The sequence below is a fragment of the Ooceraea biroi genome, chromosome 9 (assembly GCF_003672135.1).
Source record: "Ooceraea biroi isolate clonal line C1 chromosome 9, Obir_v5.4, whole genome shotgun sequence".
Classification (NCBI taxonomy): domain Eukaryota; kingdom Metazoa; phylum Arthropoda; class Insecta; order Hymenoptera; family Formicidae; genus Ooceraea; species Ooceraea biroi.
Window position 1 is genome coordinate 2689024 of NC_039514.1, and position 16098 is coordinate 2705121.

Consider the following 16098-nt stretch of genomic DNA (forward strand, 5'->3'; position numbering starts at 1 on the left):
AAGGCGGGTACAAAGCATACCGGGAAATAACTTTGAAAAAGTGCGTTTCCCCCAGTTAAACGTAAAAGTCTTAAACGTAACGCGCTACCCGGCCGCTACCTTCCCCGGCCCTTTTATCGTACAAAGGGGTAAAACCTAACCTACCGTCCGCCTAACGTATCCCGCTTTTCGTCGCAAAAGAGACCCCCGAGGGTGCGCACGGGGGTGGAACTGGGAGAGACGGCTGGTGAGGGGACGGGGATGAGGAGAGGAGCGCGGACGACGGCCGTGAGCACACATGGGCGCGCGCACACGAACAAACGGACGGACCGTGCCGACTCTTATGATGGACGTAATTAAAACTTTTACAGCGGCATACTAAAATGCAAATAAAACGATACGCGGGTTCTCTCTCTCTCCCACCCTCACGAATCCCTCCCTTTTGCCGGTAGAGGTATCCACGGCGATAGGTAACACACACGGCCACGCACACGGTTTTTCGCGCGTTGAAAAGGACGGCGCTCGCCTCACCTCGTCTCGTCTCGTCTCGCCTCGCTTCATGCCTCGGAGTTGAAAGGCGTCGGGCGTGGATGCGACATGATAATTACGGCGATAATGACCACGGACATGGGACCGGGTCGATCGAACTTGGACGCTCCTCTCAGCGCTGCAAAGGCTTGCCACGCCGCCGCTAACAGACGTCTCTGCGGCGCGTGTCTTCTTTGCGGCCGTTCGTTCGATCCGGCACCTGCGAAAGCCCCGTCGTTGCGTAAGGGCGTCGAACGGGGAACTCGAGTGAATTTAAATTATTCATTAAGAAGATTACGACGCTTCATCTCTTTCTCTCTTTCGCGTGCGCACGCGTTCGTATTCTTTGGATTTATAAACTGCGCCCGGGCTGGTTAAGTGATCTCTCAGCGGAAATTTTCAGCCGAGCATCAACTATTCGATATTAATTGAGCAGGTGCGAAGATGGTCCCGCTCCCATCCTCCATCGCCCCCTCGTGTTAAGCCAATTTGCAAGAGTTATCGCGACTCCTTTGCACAAGGGAAAAGTGATTAAGCCGTACTAACGTCGCGTTAACGAAAATAGCACATAATTAAGCGGCGTGCGGTGTTCTCGCAGGAACAGATCGTATCAGTGATAGGTAGTTAATGCCGAGTCGGGGCAGCAGGGCAGACAGGAAAGATTGACGAAAAAACACATCGCGGTTAATTAATCCCCTTTATATTCAGCGCCGCGGCGCGGTTTCTAATTCTCACGCCTTAATGGGCTGCCCGCGCGCGCGCGCAAGTGCAATGTGCGTGCGTATGCAAATCGACGGTGGTATAAAAGGAACGCAAAAATCCGCAAAGCTTGGATTTCTCCTATCGCAAGCCGAGTAAACCGCCCGCGCGGTTCTCCATGGACGCGCCGCCATCAGATCGCCAATTAGCCAATTTGGCGTGCACTCTTCGGCGCGCGTTTACGACACGCCACTGTCTGGGGTAGGGTACGCGTGTGGGTAGGGTAGGTGTAGGCAGATGTAGGAAACTTCGGAATACCCACTCCCGACAACAACGATTATTAGTGCGTAACGGAAAGCAAAAGGTGATTACGCACGGTGCGACAAGTCCACCGTGTTGTTCACAAAGCGGGCATTTCCATGAATATTTACTGATTCGAGGAACCGATTTTTTTTCTTGAGAAAATTGATGCGAGCTTAACGCAGCGAAGTGTAACCCTACAAGCAAGCGGCAACAAATTACTTCCATAGCGATTGCGCGATGATAATGTAACGAACAAATCGCAGCAAGAGCGTTCCGCTTGAACTAAAAGATCCGTTTTTAAGATCATTGTTGTAGTCGTCTAAAAGTTACTCTTTGCAGCCTAAATTTATACGTATCTCCCTGTTTCGGTGGTTCGCAAAGTGCTAGCCGAGGAAGACGCCGCTCCAAGTCGCGATACGCGAAACGTACATCCACGCAGTTACGCAAGCAGAGCGCGAGGTTTCTTCCAGAACGGTGATCGCGCGCAAACGCGTGAACGTCCAGGCCGGAGGGAAAACAATAGATATTCCCTGGTGCGTTTCCACGGGCGCGAGCACGCCGGTCGCGTCCATCCCCGACGCGAGTTCGCGCATAACGAGGTCCGCTGATTCGGCATCAGCTCGCCAATTAATTCGGCTCGGCTGTTCGGCGCGTACTTACGTCACCCCACGTCCGGAGATCAGCGCCCGCCGCTGGAAGATAGTGGTCCCGCGCGAGGAGGCGCGCGCGCTGATTAGCCCGCCGCGATAATTAGCATACAATAAGAATCCTCGGATAGATCGGGCCCCTGCTAGACGAGCCAGAAAGCCGAGCTTACGCGGGGCACCCATCACACTCCTCCCACCAGATACCAATCGCTCACCATCAGCACCCTCAACGTACGCCACGTCGCGGCCCTTCTCTCCTCCTCCTCCTCTCCTCGTCCTTCTGCCTCGCTTCCCTTCGCCTCCCACGCCACCGTTCCCTCTGTGTGCTCCTCTCCCGTCTCCACCGTCCTCCCCCGTCTCTCTCACTCTGGCCGGGCTCATGACCGAGCCGGCCCAGCCGTTTGACTTAATCAGTAATCGCTAATTGCCCGGCTGACGCACCTCGGCCTAACGGACGAGGAAACGTATGCAAATCGCGCGGAGTTATCTCTCTCTCCGACAATTAGACGGGTATCCTTGCTCGCGCGTATAATGCCACTTCCGGTGTTGCACCGCGCGCGCGTCTCGCCCTCTTGCTCGTAACGCGCACCCGTACGTACCGAATGTACGGCGTGCCCCACGGGGACGTTTCGCTTCTTCTGCATTTCTTCGGAGAAGCGTATCGGCACCTGCGGTTTTCACGCATGGTGGAGCGAGCATGGCCAGTCAGATGGCACGTTGCGCCAATTTCCCTCCTCGTATTTCCGTCTTGATCGACTTGTGACGGCGATGCTCCACGATTGTCAATTTTAGAATTTTATCGATTTTAGAAGAAATTTTCTATTATTACAACTCCTCTAAAAATTATATACTTTGCGGAGAGTATCACAGAAGATTAGTACTCTCCTCATTAATTTTTTTAAATATCCAACTTGTAAAAAACTTATTATTACTATGTCTTTTATTAATATATCCTGTGATGATTCCGATGATAAGATTCCGAATGATTGAGTACTGTTAAGAACTCTTGAATGTTACTAGTCATTGTTTTATAAATAGCAAATCACATTTTTTTGGTATGCTCATCTTCAGAGTGCAGAAACATGACACAATTAATGAGATATTACGTAATCGATGTATTGCTTCTGCTTGCTAACAATGCAGATGATGAGATATCGCGGATCACCCTCTGTGCAAGCTGGTAACCGCACGGTGCGATCGTTCTTTTTCCATTCTGTTGACACCGCCACGGGCGTCGATGGACATCCACGTTCCCATCGTTCGTTATTAATGGAGTGGCCAAATAATTCATGGATAGCACGGCCGCCGCCGATTTTGAACCGCCAGCTGCTCTCCCTCGCCGTTCCGTTACACGCTCGCATTTCTCTTTTCTTTTTTCCTTCGTTTTGTTTCGAGATACATCCGACGCGGCTTTATGGCTTCGGCCATTGCGTTCGTGTCAGTTGATTGCCACTGATGTCCGATGGCGACCACGACAGCGGCACGGGAGCATGAATATTCATCTGCCTTTCGTAAAGAAGACTTTCGCGGTTGCGAAAGGGTTCGAGGCGTGAAAGGGACGAGACGAGAAGGGCGGAGGGGCCGGGGAATCAGTGGAGGAACTGTGACGGGGGTTGAAAGAGAGGGAACGAGAGATAGGGAGGAGAGAGATTGATAACGGATATGCAATGGTCTTTCGCTTTTTCACAATGTTTGCCCCGAACGCCCGGTCGCGGCGATAAGCGCGGGGACGCAAACTACACGGCGAGTGCGCCGCCACGTTTTTAATTAATGTCGATAAAGTTCACCATGGCAAGTCGAGACGCCACTGTGGAATTATTCAAAAGCCGTCCGGCCGTGCGCATATTAATTATAAAGTTCTAGCGGGGACGCACCGGTGTGTGTTTTCTCTTTTTTTTTTTTCGTTTACATATCGGCGCGTCCGTAAGCTCGAAAGACGATTGCGCTTTGAGCAAATACGAGCGCGGAAATGAAAACAGTCGCGGTTTGCCTGTCGAATGAACGGGAGTACTCATATCCGTGTGTCGACCCCTAATTTTTTATCATCAGAACATTGTCCGCGCGCGAAATTCATTCGGATATATGTGAGAAGATAATAAACCTTTCTTTTAAGTCCATAAATTGGCGATTACCATTAAACGCCCTAATCTCTTCAACCTATTGTTTCATTGAATTTTTCATTTTATAAGATGCGTTTCCTTTTGTGCGATGCGTTTTTATAGATAATCTTGCGCGTATGAAAAGTAATATAATTTCAGCTGTACGCGATAATAATTATCTATACTTCGATAAACCAGTTCATTATGCCGCCTAATGAAATAATCATGCGCGTTACAGGATTATGCGCAATAAAGTCGCAATAATAAAGCCCTGTGCGCCAATATTCCTACATCGAGATAAGCTTGACGTGCAAGAATTATGGCCATGCGCATCTATGAATATTATTTATTCTATCACTCATTACTATCATGCAAGCAACAGGCTTGTATGGCACAAAATGACGTGTCTCTCTCTCTCTTTTTCTCTTTAATCTTTCTTCCTATTGTTTCTTTCGTTTCATCCATCGCCCCGGCAAGTCTGCCACGGTATTCGAAAAGGTAAGGCATATACACGAACGCGCAATGTTTTCCTAGAGGTGATACTTGGGTATCGAGGATACCCCCGGCAAGGTGGCTGCCTGCCGTTGCACTTGATACCATTAGGTATGCTAATGGTAATTGCTCTTATAATCAGCGACATCAATCGGGTGCGTACACGTAGAAGGTGCCTTCATTGAATAATTACACGTCACCGCAACGGTGAAGATGAGTCGAGTCGATACACGGCGGAACGTTAAGAGGGCCTGCGTGTACGTGCATGTTTTACGGGTAAACAATGACGGTACACCAGGATTCGAAAGAAACGCACAACGCGCGACGAGTATCATCGACAACTATGTGAAAGAGAAAAAATTACACTTTTCACGAAAATACGCCAAATTTAAAAATAAAAAAAATATAAAAAAGCAATCCTTTTTCTTGACCGATACTTTAAGCACGACGCAAAAGCACTAAAGTTTGTTCTTCCGGTTTTCCTACGTCATGGCCACAAATTGTTAACTTTCTTCTCGAGATAAAGTATTTGATAAGCCGACCGCGGCGTGAGTATGCGCTATCTAAGATCATCAAAGGCGCTAAACCGTGGAACGAATTAAAATAAATATAATTGGAACGGGAAACGGTAGGGGCGGAAAAGGGTTACGGTCCTCCCGACCCTGATACGCGCTTCGTCGAGGGGTTCATCCTGAGAAAGCTCGAGCGTACATTAGCAGCGAATATGTTGCACTTCACGTCTTAATGCTTTTAATTGTTACCTCGGCGCGTAGTTTGCGGTTGGTTAACCGTACTGATTACGTCCGATACGTGTCTTACGTGGACGTTGAGCGGCCGGTAACGCATCTCCGGGAAAAGCGTTCGTGTGTGTCGCCTGGAAAATCCCCGGAGGCGATGCACCTTGCCGTTCGAATGAAACGCGCTTCCTTTCCGTGCTTACGGTCTTGATAGATGTTAATCGGCGGTTTAATTTATACGGCCGATTCGCATATTACAACGCAGCGTCGGCGTTTGTGCGTGCACTGCGATGGGATGATCGAAAAAAATAAAACCGAGCGAAGAACCGAGAAGCGAGCTTGGGTACGCTCGATGCCGCGCTATCCGCCTCGATAATTACGATCTCGTTAAACATTCGGAGTACCTCGTGCGAGACGTTCGCTCAGAGCGGCTTTAACAGTTGCGTGTACGTATTTGCCCGAACTATTTCGCGTGGTGGCTCGCGAGGCCGGGCTTAATTAAAATCGCATTAATGTGCAAATGAATCCGTAACTGATAGGCACTATTCAAATATCAGGGGTTTTTAACTCGCTCCTGCTTATATAAATAGACAGACGTCGTTAACACGACGGCGGCATCGGCGTCGTAAAACTCGTAAGCCGATTGTACAATAAATGTATTTATATTAAGGTAACGATCGCGCGCGCGAGTGCTCGCGCGGTTATCTTAATCTTTGTTACCTGATAGATTTATACGCGCATGAATATACATGCATATCTGTTCAAGTTAAACATCCCCGGGCGCCTCTTCGTTGTTGTAATTATCGTCGCAGTCATCGCTCCTGGAAAAGTTCACTATCTTCGGATTGGCGAATGAAGAACACGCTCGCGCTTCGTCACGCGTTTGAATTATATCCCGCGGCGGGAAATTCGGCGAGCGCGAACAAGCGGAACGTTTCGATGCACCGTGATGTGGATCAACGTTCAGTTAAGATCGCATATATCGCATATACCGTTTCGCGGATCAGCGATAAGCAATACGTATCCTCCTGTATACACTCTCGTACACACGCGTGCAGTGTCATTAAAGTAAAGAATGGATAATCGATGCCGGGTCGGGCTTGACCCGATTCGTTAATTCGCGAGTACGCTGCACGCCGAGCACGTTACGGTCCGACTTCCTTTTTCGTGCGCCACGGGGGGAATCGGCGCATTTTTCTTGTTCCAAAGGCGCGGAGATGGCGAGGTGGCATTAAAATACAATGGCTGACACAGTGTGAGCGCGCCCGGCTCGTAAATAACTCTAATCGGGATCGCTAATTACAGATTACGCTCGCGCACACGTCTACACGCCACTGTTCTCATTCTTGATGCACGCGAGTCGGACGGCGCGGGCGTGCGTGAGTGCGTATGCGTGTGCACGTTTACGGATTTACGCAGCGACGCGTCGCAGTCTCATCCTTTGTCCTTGCATTCTTGATAGCTGCATTTGCTTATCTTGCGGAAATTTTTACAAAAATGAAAATCGCAGCGATTATGTTGCTCCGATATAAATTTCGAATGCGAACGAATTTTTTTCAAACTGATTTCGAAATGCTCCAGGATAAGTGACGCTGTGAAAATATGCGCAGAAATCACAGGAAAATTGAGAGATAGAAAGAGCAGAAGAAAACGGGAACGTTCAGACGGTGGCAAGGTGGAAGGAAGGGAATACGGTGCAATATTCCAAGACAAATCAAAGTAGGCATCCACCGAATGCTCCCGGGTGCAGAATGCAGATAGAACAGAATAGACGGAGCGCGGCATTCGCTCGCGGGTTAATGAGAACGGTTTCAAGCCCCGTTATAGAGACGGCGACGTCTGCACAGGCAGAAACAGCCTATGGGAACTCGCAGCGGGTGACAGTGCCAAAACGACCGCTATTTCGCCTCTCCACCGTGCATTTTTCTGAAGCTGTTCCCCATCTTTCCTATCGGCAAAAGTATTTTAAAGCGAGCTTCGCGCGGCTTCGTGATCCTTGATTGAACGTAGATAAAGATTTCTTGCGTGGAGAGGTAATGATCGCGCGTATGACTTTGAGGCATAAAGATACGCTGCTCAGCATGACAGGAACAAATGAGAATCAGTAGTCGTGCGAGAGCGTGTGTATTAAAATGCAATAACTCTCGCAGCACCACGGAAGTCATTAAGTATGCGTGATATCCAACGGTGGAGCCGCGGGGAAAAAATTCCAGATTGTAAACATCGATTTAAATTAATATCGCGTATCAAGTGCATTTATCTCTCCATCACGGAAATTCTTCTCTTTAGTTCTATTATCGCGTCACAAACGGTCCTCTTCGCGGTTATTAGAAGGGTGCATGATACCGATACCGATCGATTTTGACGCAGGAATCGAATAAGATTTTTTAGAAATCATTCGGAATCGCACGGAGGCACTCGCCCGAATTATTAATACACGGATCTTGCCTCCCGCCGCACACCGCCGTCCAAATTTAATCCTCGATTAATTGCTGGCGCGCGCGTAATCATCCATTACGCGCGCGGATCGTCCGCTGAATAATGTATAACAGCCGGCCGAAAGCAATGTGCAAAATAATCTCTCGCCGACGTGCCAACGGTCGAATTCCGTTCCCGTCAACCGAAGGATTAATTATCGGCGCGTAGCACGGTTCATCTAAGCCGGCCTTGAGGTTTACACCGCGGTCTGAAATCACGGCGTTTACAAAGTGTCGGCGATAAACCTCTTGCGGACAAGATGGTGGGACGCGAAGCCGAGGGTTGTGCTCGACGCTGCGAGGGGGACGGATCGCTCGATTAAGCGCGGGACCGCCAAAATTCGGTATCAATTCGTCTATCGGCCCGAGCGATCCTGATTCCTGTGCGATGAGGCGGCCGCATTCCGCGGCGCGCCAAACGTTTGATAGCGTACACCCTCTCGTGGCGTGTCCCTTCCGAAGGAAGTCAAAGTACCTCGCTTGTCTGTCTATTGACTGAAATTGCATACCAAATTGTGCGACGAGCATTTTCTTGGGCTCACGACGGCATCGGGGCGTTCGATTTTCCATCAGGCGAAAAGTCTGTTAATTGATGTAAAAATACATTTTAATTCGTATCAAGAAAAAACGCTTTATGCATGCAAAATTTAAATAAGTTCTAGCATTTTTTTAGAGAAATCATTACGTGAAAAGTTTTATGGAGACTTTCGAGTTATTTATTATTTTTTAGGTCAGCGATGTCAAAACTTTTCTGACAATGCCGTAGCATGATAGAAGCTCCCCAATCGTATTATGTCTACAAATACAGATACGAATTTAATTACAGTCACTGACGCAGTAGATACATTAAACACGATAAATACAGAATCCCGACGTGCCTTAAAGCCAGATTATAGGAGGAGCCACGAAGAAGACCCTCGCCATCGACTCGTCCACTTCCTCCCCATTTCCGACAATTGTCACGAACGAATGGGTATCCTCGGGAAATGAGAAAGATAATAAAGGAGCGTGAGGTAAAATAAAATGTAAACACGAGCACGCGAGGGAGTCGGGGAAGAGGAATGATGGGGGTGCAAGTATCGGTGAGACGACGGAAAGAAGTTGGAACGAAGGATGAGACGGAAAAGGAGAAGAATAAAAAAAAAAGAGATGACGGGAGAGAAAGACGCGGGAGGAGGACGCGGAAAAACGCATCGACCAATAGTGCCCGCAGGCAGGCAACCCAAGAGTCGACCACTTATCTGTAGGAGCAACATCAGAGGAGCTCTCAGCTGGCTGGCTGGCTGGCTGGCTGGCTGGCTGGCTGGTTGGTTGGTTGGTTGGTTGGCAGGAGGCAAAGAAGTGCCTGGCGTGAGGAGGACGCCGAACCAAAGTGGAGTGCGCGAGAGATACGAAAAAAGATGGGTCGGGGTAGGACAGGGGCGAGTGGGTGGGTTGACGGGGAGGCAAATGATACCTCCTTAGGCAATTTTAATTTTGCAGAAATCACTGTTGGGGCTAATAAGAATAAAGAGATCTCTCTGCGCGAGAAGCGCGGCTTCCCTCTCTCTCTCCTTCACTCTGACGATCTTTCTCTTCATCATCCTCTCTTCTCTTCTCGCCCTTTCCCTTCCCCCCTCTGAGCGGTCGAGCGAGATACATCGTCAGCCACCAGTGACATTATATGACCGTGTCCCAAACGACCCGTGTACCAAACCACGTCTATGTTCGGTTTTCTTTCCTCCGCTTTCTGCTCATCTCTCTTCCCTTTTGGCGTTTCCCCTGCCTTTCCGAAGACGCGATGATACACGTATTCCAATATTCGCATTTCGCTCTCAAAAGAAGCTTCGTTACGCGGAAGATCTCGGCACTCAACGTCAGCTCTCTTAACGCAGCCGAGCGTTACACGTTGATGAAACGCTATGATCGCCAAGAGTCCCACCGAAAATCCAGAATCGGAGTCCCCGTGATGAGCTGGCGAAGCCACGCGGATTCCATCGTCGAGCGAAGCTGAGAGAAGCGGAGAAAGAGCGAGACGAGAGCTGTCAGGAGCATGTACGCGCGAACAGAACGATGATTTCGTTCCGGATCAAACCGTCCTGAAGCCGAAAGGATGGACGGATAGGGGGAAGGGTGGCGGGCAAGAAGGACGCGCGCGCCAAAGGGTTAAAGTGAGTGGGGGGAGGAGGAGTTGGTTGACGGCATCGGTTCGGGGCACGAGGAAGATCCGCGCGAAGAAGGGCGACGAGGAAGAGGCAAGAGGGAAGCGGCAAGGGTTGAGAAGGAAGAGGGTGAAGAGGGTAAGTAGTACGACCGGGCGCGCTGGGGTGACGGGGGCGGGGGGTGACGGTGCACGACGATGAGCGCGGGGGCCCGCGACGAGGCGGCGGGAGACATATTTATTTGACATGCGACGCGACTGCACCCGGAGTTTCATTAATTGAAGATCGCAGGAATGAGCACGGCAGACAGCGCCGGGACAGACCCACCGTCGTGCGCGCACGTACGCGCGCGCCTCGCGCTCGCTGTCTTTCTCCCCGTCGCGCCCTCGATCCCTTACCTCTTGCCCTTCCTTTCCCCCTCGTCATTTCTGCGTATGCACGTGCTCGCGGAAACGGCAAATGAGGATTCGCCGTTTCTCTGACATTCGAGCATTCGAGTTCGTCTCGATGTAGGCCACAGAGAAATTCCACCCCTCTCTCTCTCTCTCTCCTTTTCTCTGTCTCTGTTATACTCTTTCTCTTTTGCTCCGCACTTCTTCGTTTCTACCCCGCGCGTCCTTTTCCTCATCCCACTGCACCCTTGGACTTCTCCCATCCTCCCCCGTGAGAGAGGCTCCCACGAGAAGCCCCCGCCTATCCTGTCCTACAGGTTTCGCTTCGAGTCGGGTCTTCTTTCCGTGCCGTTCGTCCTCTTCGGCTGAATTTAACGGATGACGGCTGATACGAGATCGTTACGAGTGCCGGTGGGCGGACGGCTGGCTGCGAGCTGTTCGCGTTTCTCTCTTTTCCTTCTTTCCAATTTCTTCCGCCGTCCCCCTCGGCCGCTCTCTTCGTCCGATCCGCATATTCGACTCCAGGCTTCCCGCGCGTTTTTCAACGCTTCGTCCCGACGTCTCGTCCGCACCGTTTATCACATGTTCAGCTTATTCTCCACCGATGTTGTCGGTGCTGCTCTCGTTCGTCACGATTTGTCGTCGCGACTGGGCGTCGTTGCGTCCGTTGAATTCGTGGCTTTCGTTATGTCGAACGAGCAGCGGGTGTTTGATTAAATCTTTCTCGGGTCGGTGACGTGCCGGTACGAAAGCGAGAAAGGGCGAGGATGTGGGCGGTTGGGGTGGTCGCGCGGGAAGGGGTGGGAGATAGGATGTGTTAGAGAATGAAAGGTGGTGGAAGGTGGCAGTAGCGGCGTGGCGATATCGGAGATGGCGGAAATTTCATTTACCCCTCGTAGAGTTATCTAAGAGCAATACCGGGTGGCCTTAATGAAACATTCAGTCGCGAGAATAGCTCAGCAATCTCGAAGGGTCGCGCGGGTAAGGCGAAAGGGGGGTGAGCGAAGCGGGCTTTGCAAGCTGTCCGCTCTGTCGCCCTGATAGAGAGACGGAGAGGCCGGTATGCGACAGCGAGCGGGACGGAAAGGACGTGCGCGCGGGAGCGAGACAGGAGAGGAATGGGTCTGATTCCCGGCAATGCAATTGCAGGTTTAAAGTGGCGTTCCCCCGTTTATTTCGACGTTCAACGTTCATCCCTACCCTTGCCTCCGTGTTGGGTTTTCATTTCAGTCCGGGTCAAAATCGACCTGGAGTTCTCGTTCCTGGCCGTCGTTCCTGAGCGTGAGCCTTGATGAAGATCGATTCAATAATTCCCGCCCGTCCTGGTGAACCGGGTTAAACTTAATAATAGAAAGAGTGACGGAAATTTCGTCTTTTTTTCCTGCGATTGCGAAAAATTCTGCAAATCCGCGAAAACACAAAGTAACGTATCGGCTTGTCTCTAATTGAGGAGAAGGGTCGGGTATAATGTGCGCGCTGAAGCTCCGGCATTTAGCGAGCGGCGTAATTCTCGTCGCTACTTCGGCAAACGCCTGATTAAAGCACGTTCCCGACGTGCGTTAAGGAGAGAAAGGCGGCGGGGGTGGAGGATGCGCGCCGAATAATCGCAAATGTAGATATCATTGCTCATTAGTCCGCACGAAAGAGTGAGCCCCGGCGTTGGCCCTTGTTATACCCACCTCGGCTGCGCAGGAATAGGAGTGCGCCGCGGCCGCCGGCGAAAACAGAAGCCGGAAATAACGACCCGCGCAATTATTCCATAATGTAGTCCGCATAGCTGAACTCCGAAGAAAATTAGAGGGGCGGCCCGGGCACGACCCGGGGAGAACGGACGAACGCGAGTTCGGCGAGTACGTGAACGTGGGACGAGATGGGGGACAAGGACAATCGGTGAGCGATGGCAGTACGAGAGGAACCGGGCGCAATGGAGAGCCCGAGCACAACTTTCCCGTTTTATCTCTCAATTCGCATTCCCGGAGTCGACGAATGTTCAAACTACAAGCCGCTAGAACCGAGCCTATCTAACGGCGGGTCTCCTGTGATTAAAACGTACCTAGCCGCATGCCTTGCCTCCGCCGGAGCCTCGTCAAATAATACCCTCTTCGAGTTCCTCACTCTCCTCGGATAGATCCCGTGGATCATTCGCGACGTTATTGACACGTGTGCATAAATTACGGGCGCTCGTACGTGTGGTTTTTAATTAAAAGTAATTAATGTCGATAAATTGAAGTGTTACCAATGTACAATGTCACGTATTTCATTCTTTACAGTTTTCTTTATATTGCAAATATCTCATATTATATTATATTATATTACAATCTATTGTAATATAATATATATTTACTATATCGTAAATACCTTGCTTCAAGATTTTAATCTTCTTAATCAAGATTCGATCTACAAGCCAAGACCCCTCTTTCCAAGAAAGATCTGCGCGATTGCAAATTCGTCGCTTGCTCAAGCAGCCAGTGAATTGAAGAGCAGGCGCCGCCGAGAAAATTCATTCGCGCGGCACACTGTCGCACGTTAACTTCGAGAATCTCCAATTAGGCGACGCCGACACCGCGACCCTGCTACGTAGTACTACTACGTTGCAGAGGGGCGAGCCGGGTAGAGCCGCGAAAGGCGAGGGTGGCATCTATCGAAGCGTCCCAGCATCCGGTCCTTTTGAGAGAGTCCGACGTGTCGCTTTAATTCCAGCGTGTAATTACACGCGTCAGCGCCGTATCCAGCGCGCTCCATTCGCAAGTACGTACGAGCCGCTGATAAAGCCGGTTCGGCCGGTGCAACGGAGCCGGTAAATTGGGAATGAATCGCGGAAAAGGCGCAATTTAATTTTAATCTGCGACGTGCCCACCCTAAAGGAACAGCCGACGGCCGACGATATACTAATGGACCGCGAAAAGTGCGTCATCGTGCATCGTGCACGGACCGAAGTACAAGTTGCGTAGAGAAAAGGCAATGATGATCGCCTTTTAATTACCTCACGACACCACGGAGACACGCTGCTAATGGAAAGGAGTCGCTCCTGTCAACGCCGAGAAAAGAGTCGTGAAGACTCGTGGCTCAAACTCCTGAGAGCGTTTTAATTTGTCTGGGATATGAAGTTACGAGCAACGCGAAAGTGAAACTCTTTAAGGGTCTATCTTATAATAATTTCAGCTATCTTGATTCTGCCAATAAATTCGTATTAATTCGTACTGTATTTTCAAGAAACATTCGCACATTCAAATGATGAAAGAAAGTTTCGCAAAGGATGCATTTATATAACGATCATCTGTCATTACGTCCGACTAGACTTTATTGGACGGCGCTTCGCACCGTTTTACGAGGCATGGCTTCGCATTCCCGACGCCGTCTTCACGATCATCATCCGGCGCGCAGCCGACATCATCAGCCGCGTCCTCGTTCTCGATGCAAATTAACTCGTTTACTTGAAATTCCCTCGCGCGTCCGCGCGGCACTCGGCCGACAGACTTATTTTTCTCCCTCGCGTGTCTTGTCCTCCGGTTTCTTCTCCCCCCCCCCCCTCGCGTCTCGATCCTCCAGAAGGTAGCCATCGAGGTGCACCCGCGAAATCACGCCTCTTTGATGTGTACTTCAGTGTACTATTTCTTTTCCTCGTTCGTGTGACTTCGACGAGCCGAGCGCAGAGATGAAGGGCGCAAAAGCGCCGACGGAATGGCGAGAGGATGATCGAAAGGGAGGCACACTCTAATTTAGATGCATAGCATTGCACGTCATTCTAAACGTCATGCTAAAGCATTATACCATGCCACTACTTTGAGATAATGACACAGTGATATTATTGTGCAATCTGTATTATTAACTTAATCTTTTTTTACTTAAGATCATAATCGCGTATAAATCATGTGTAGCAGACAAACTCCGCGATTTCACGTTTGCACCCCACACGCTCGCAATACGGTAAGTAGTCTTTTGCGATAACTTCTCGCGTGCGTGGGAGAAGAGGCAACACTATTATCAAAGGCTCATCGTTCTTAAAAACAGGCACGATTACAGTTTCTGCGTCAGATGCCACGCCGACGCGACGTTCCGATTACACAATTCCTCCCTTCTGGTTTTCCTCTCGATGCGCTGCCGCGCGAACCCCCGTTTGAGACATACAAGTGCCTGCGAAAGATTGCAGAGGGGCCGCGCGTTTAGAGCAACGACGTCGCGGCGCGTTACATAAGAGAAAGAGAGAGAGGGAGGGAGGAATACGACAAGGCGCTGTCTATAAATGGACTGTCTATCTATGGATGGATACGTGTCGACGCGCGACGACGGTGAAATCAACCCTCAGAACGGCATCGTATATACAGACATAATCGACGACGACTCTTTAAGAGAATGCGCCCATATACGGATCCGGATTTGCGCTCACCCTTAGGATGCACACGCGCACAGTCGCACCTCACTCTCGCGACACCCTCCGCACGCAGCGAAAGACAAAACACTGAATCTTCATTCCCGACACGCCGTAGTGTATCCCGTCCACCGTTCCTCATTCTCTTTCTACAGCCTATCCTCTCCTCTCCGTCTCTCTCCCGCGGCTCCTCTCTTTCCCATCTCCGAGGCCTAAAGCAGCTCACAATTCGCGATCGCAATTTTCAATTTCCGCCGACTTTTCAATTAGACTAAGAGGCGCCGCTGCACCGACTCGAGAAAGCAACGCCGGCAGCTTCTTCGCGGCAGGTTCCCCCGTTGTTCCCCGTTCCCGCGTGCCCGACACTGGGATACAAACTGGCGCGACGATATCGCGAATTGAAAAGCGCTGGGGGTTCCTCTCTGCTCTCTGCGCCACCTCGAATCTTTCTCACATTCGGCCAACCGAACGGCGTCGATGTGATGGCGCGACTGAAAAGAAACGGAGTTTTCGAGGAAGTAGCCTCCGTCTTAGAAACACGAAGAGCGTATCCTCTGCATGAAATATTCAGGGCCAATATTAATAATTAGAAATATTCATTTCTGTAAGTGACACCAGAGTGCACGTCCTCGTGATGAATTATTTTTTAACTGATTCTTATCCCACGACGGGAGAAACGTGTATCATACGTTGACATACACAACTTATACGGAATTATTCAATTTTTAATTATTATTTTATATTTTAAATGGACAGATTAAAAGAATTCCTGTTCCATCGGAATTATAGACACGAGAGAATCAAAGTTTCTTCCGCGCACGATCCAATCGCACATTGCGTGAATAAAGTCGCCCGGTTCACCAACGACAATCACGTCGGCGTTCCCGACAATCTACAATCTGTCTCGAAGTGAGATTCTTCTTCGAGATTCCCGCCACCCCTGAAAGCCTCGATGGGAGCAGACAGCGTGTCGTATCCGTGGCTTCCGCCACGTGAAACGCGCGCCCAGGACAGGGAAGTAATAGATAGGTTTGTAATCCATCGAGAGCTCGAGGCGTTTAGGAATGAGATATTTTGGAAGGGGTTGGCGATATCGGCAGTCTGCGAATGAAATGGCGCGTCTCCCGATCCTCGACGTGCCCCGAGGGGGCTTGCTGCCGAATCGAGCCGCAATCCAACCCCGTCCCTCCTGGTTCCGGCTATTCCTCCGCCATTCCCGTCCAATCCCCCCTCGG

The 16098-nt window shown here is 50.3% G+C and overlaps 1 long non-coding RNA gene across 2 annotated transcripts in view; it reads right to left on the reverse strand.

The window, feature by feature from the left end:
* Window positions 1–16098, reverse strand: part of LOC105276294 — a 380772-nt gene that overhangs the window by 97986 nt on the left and 266688 nt on the right. The window lies entirely within an intron of this gene.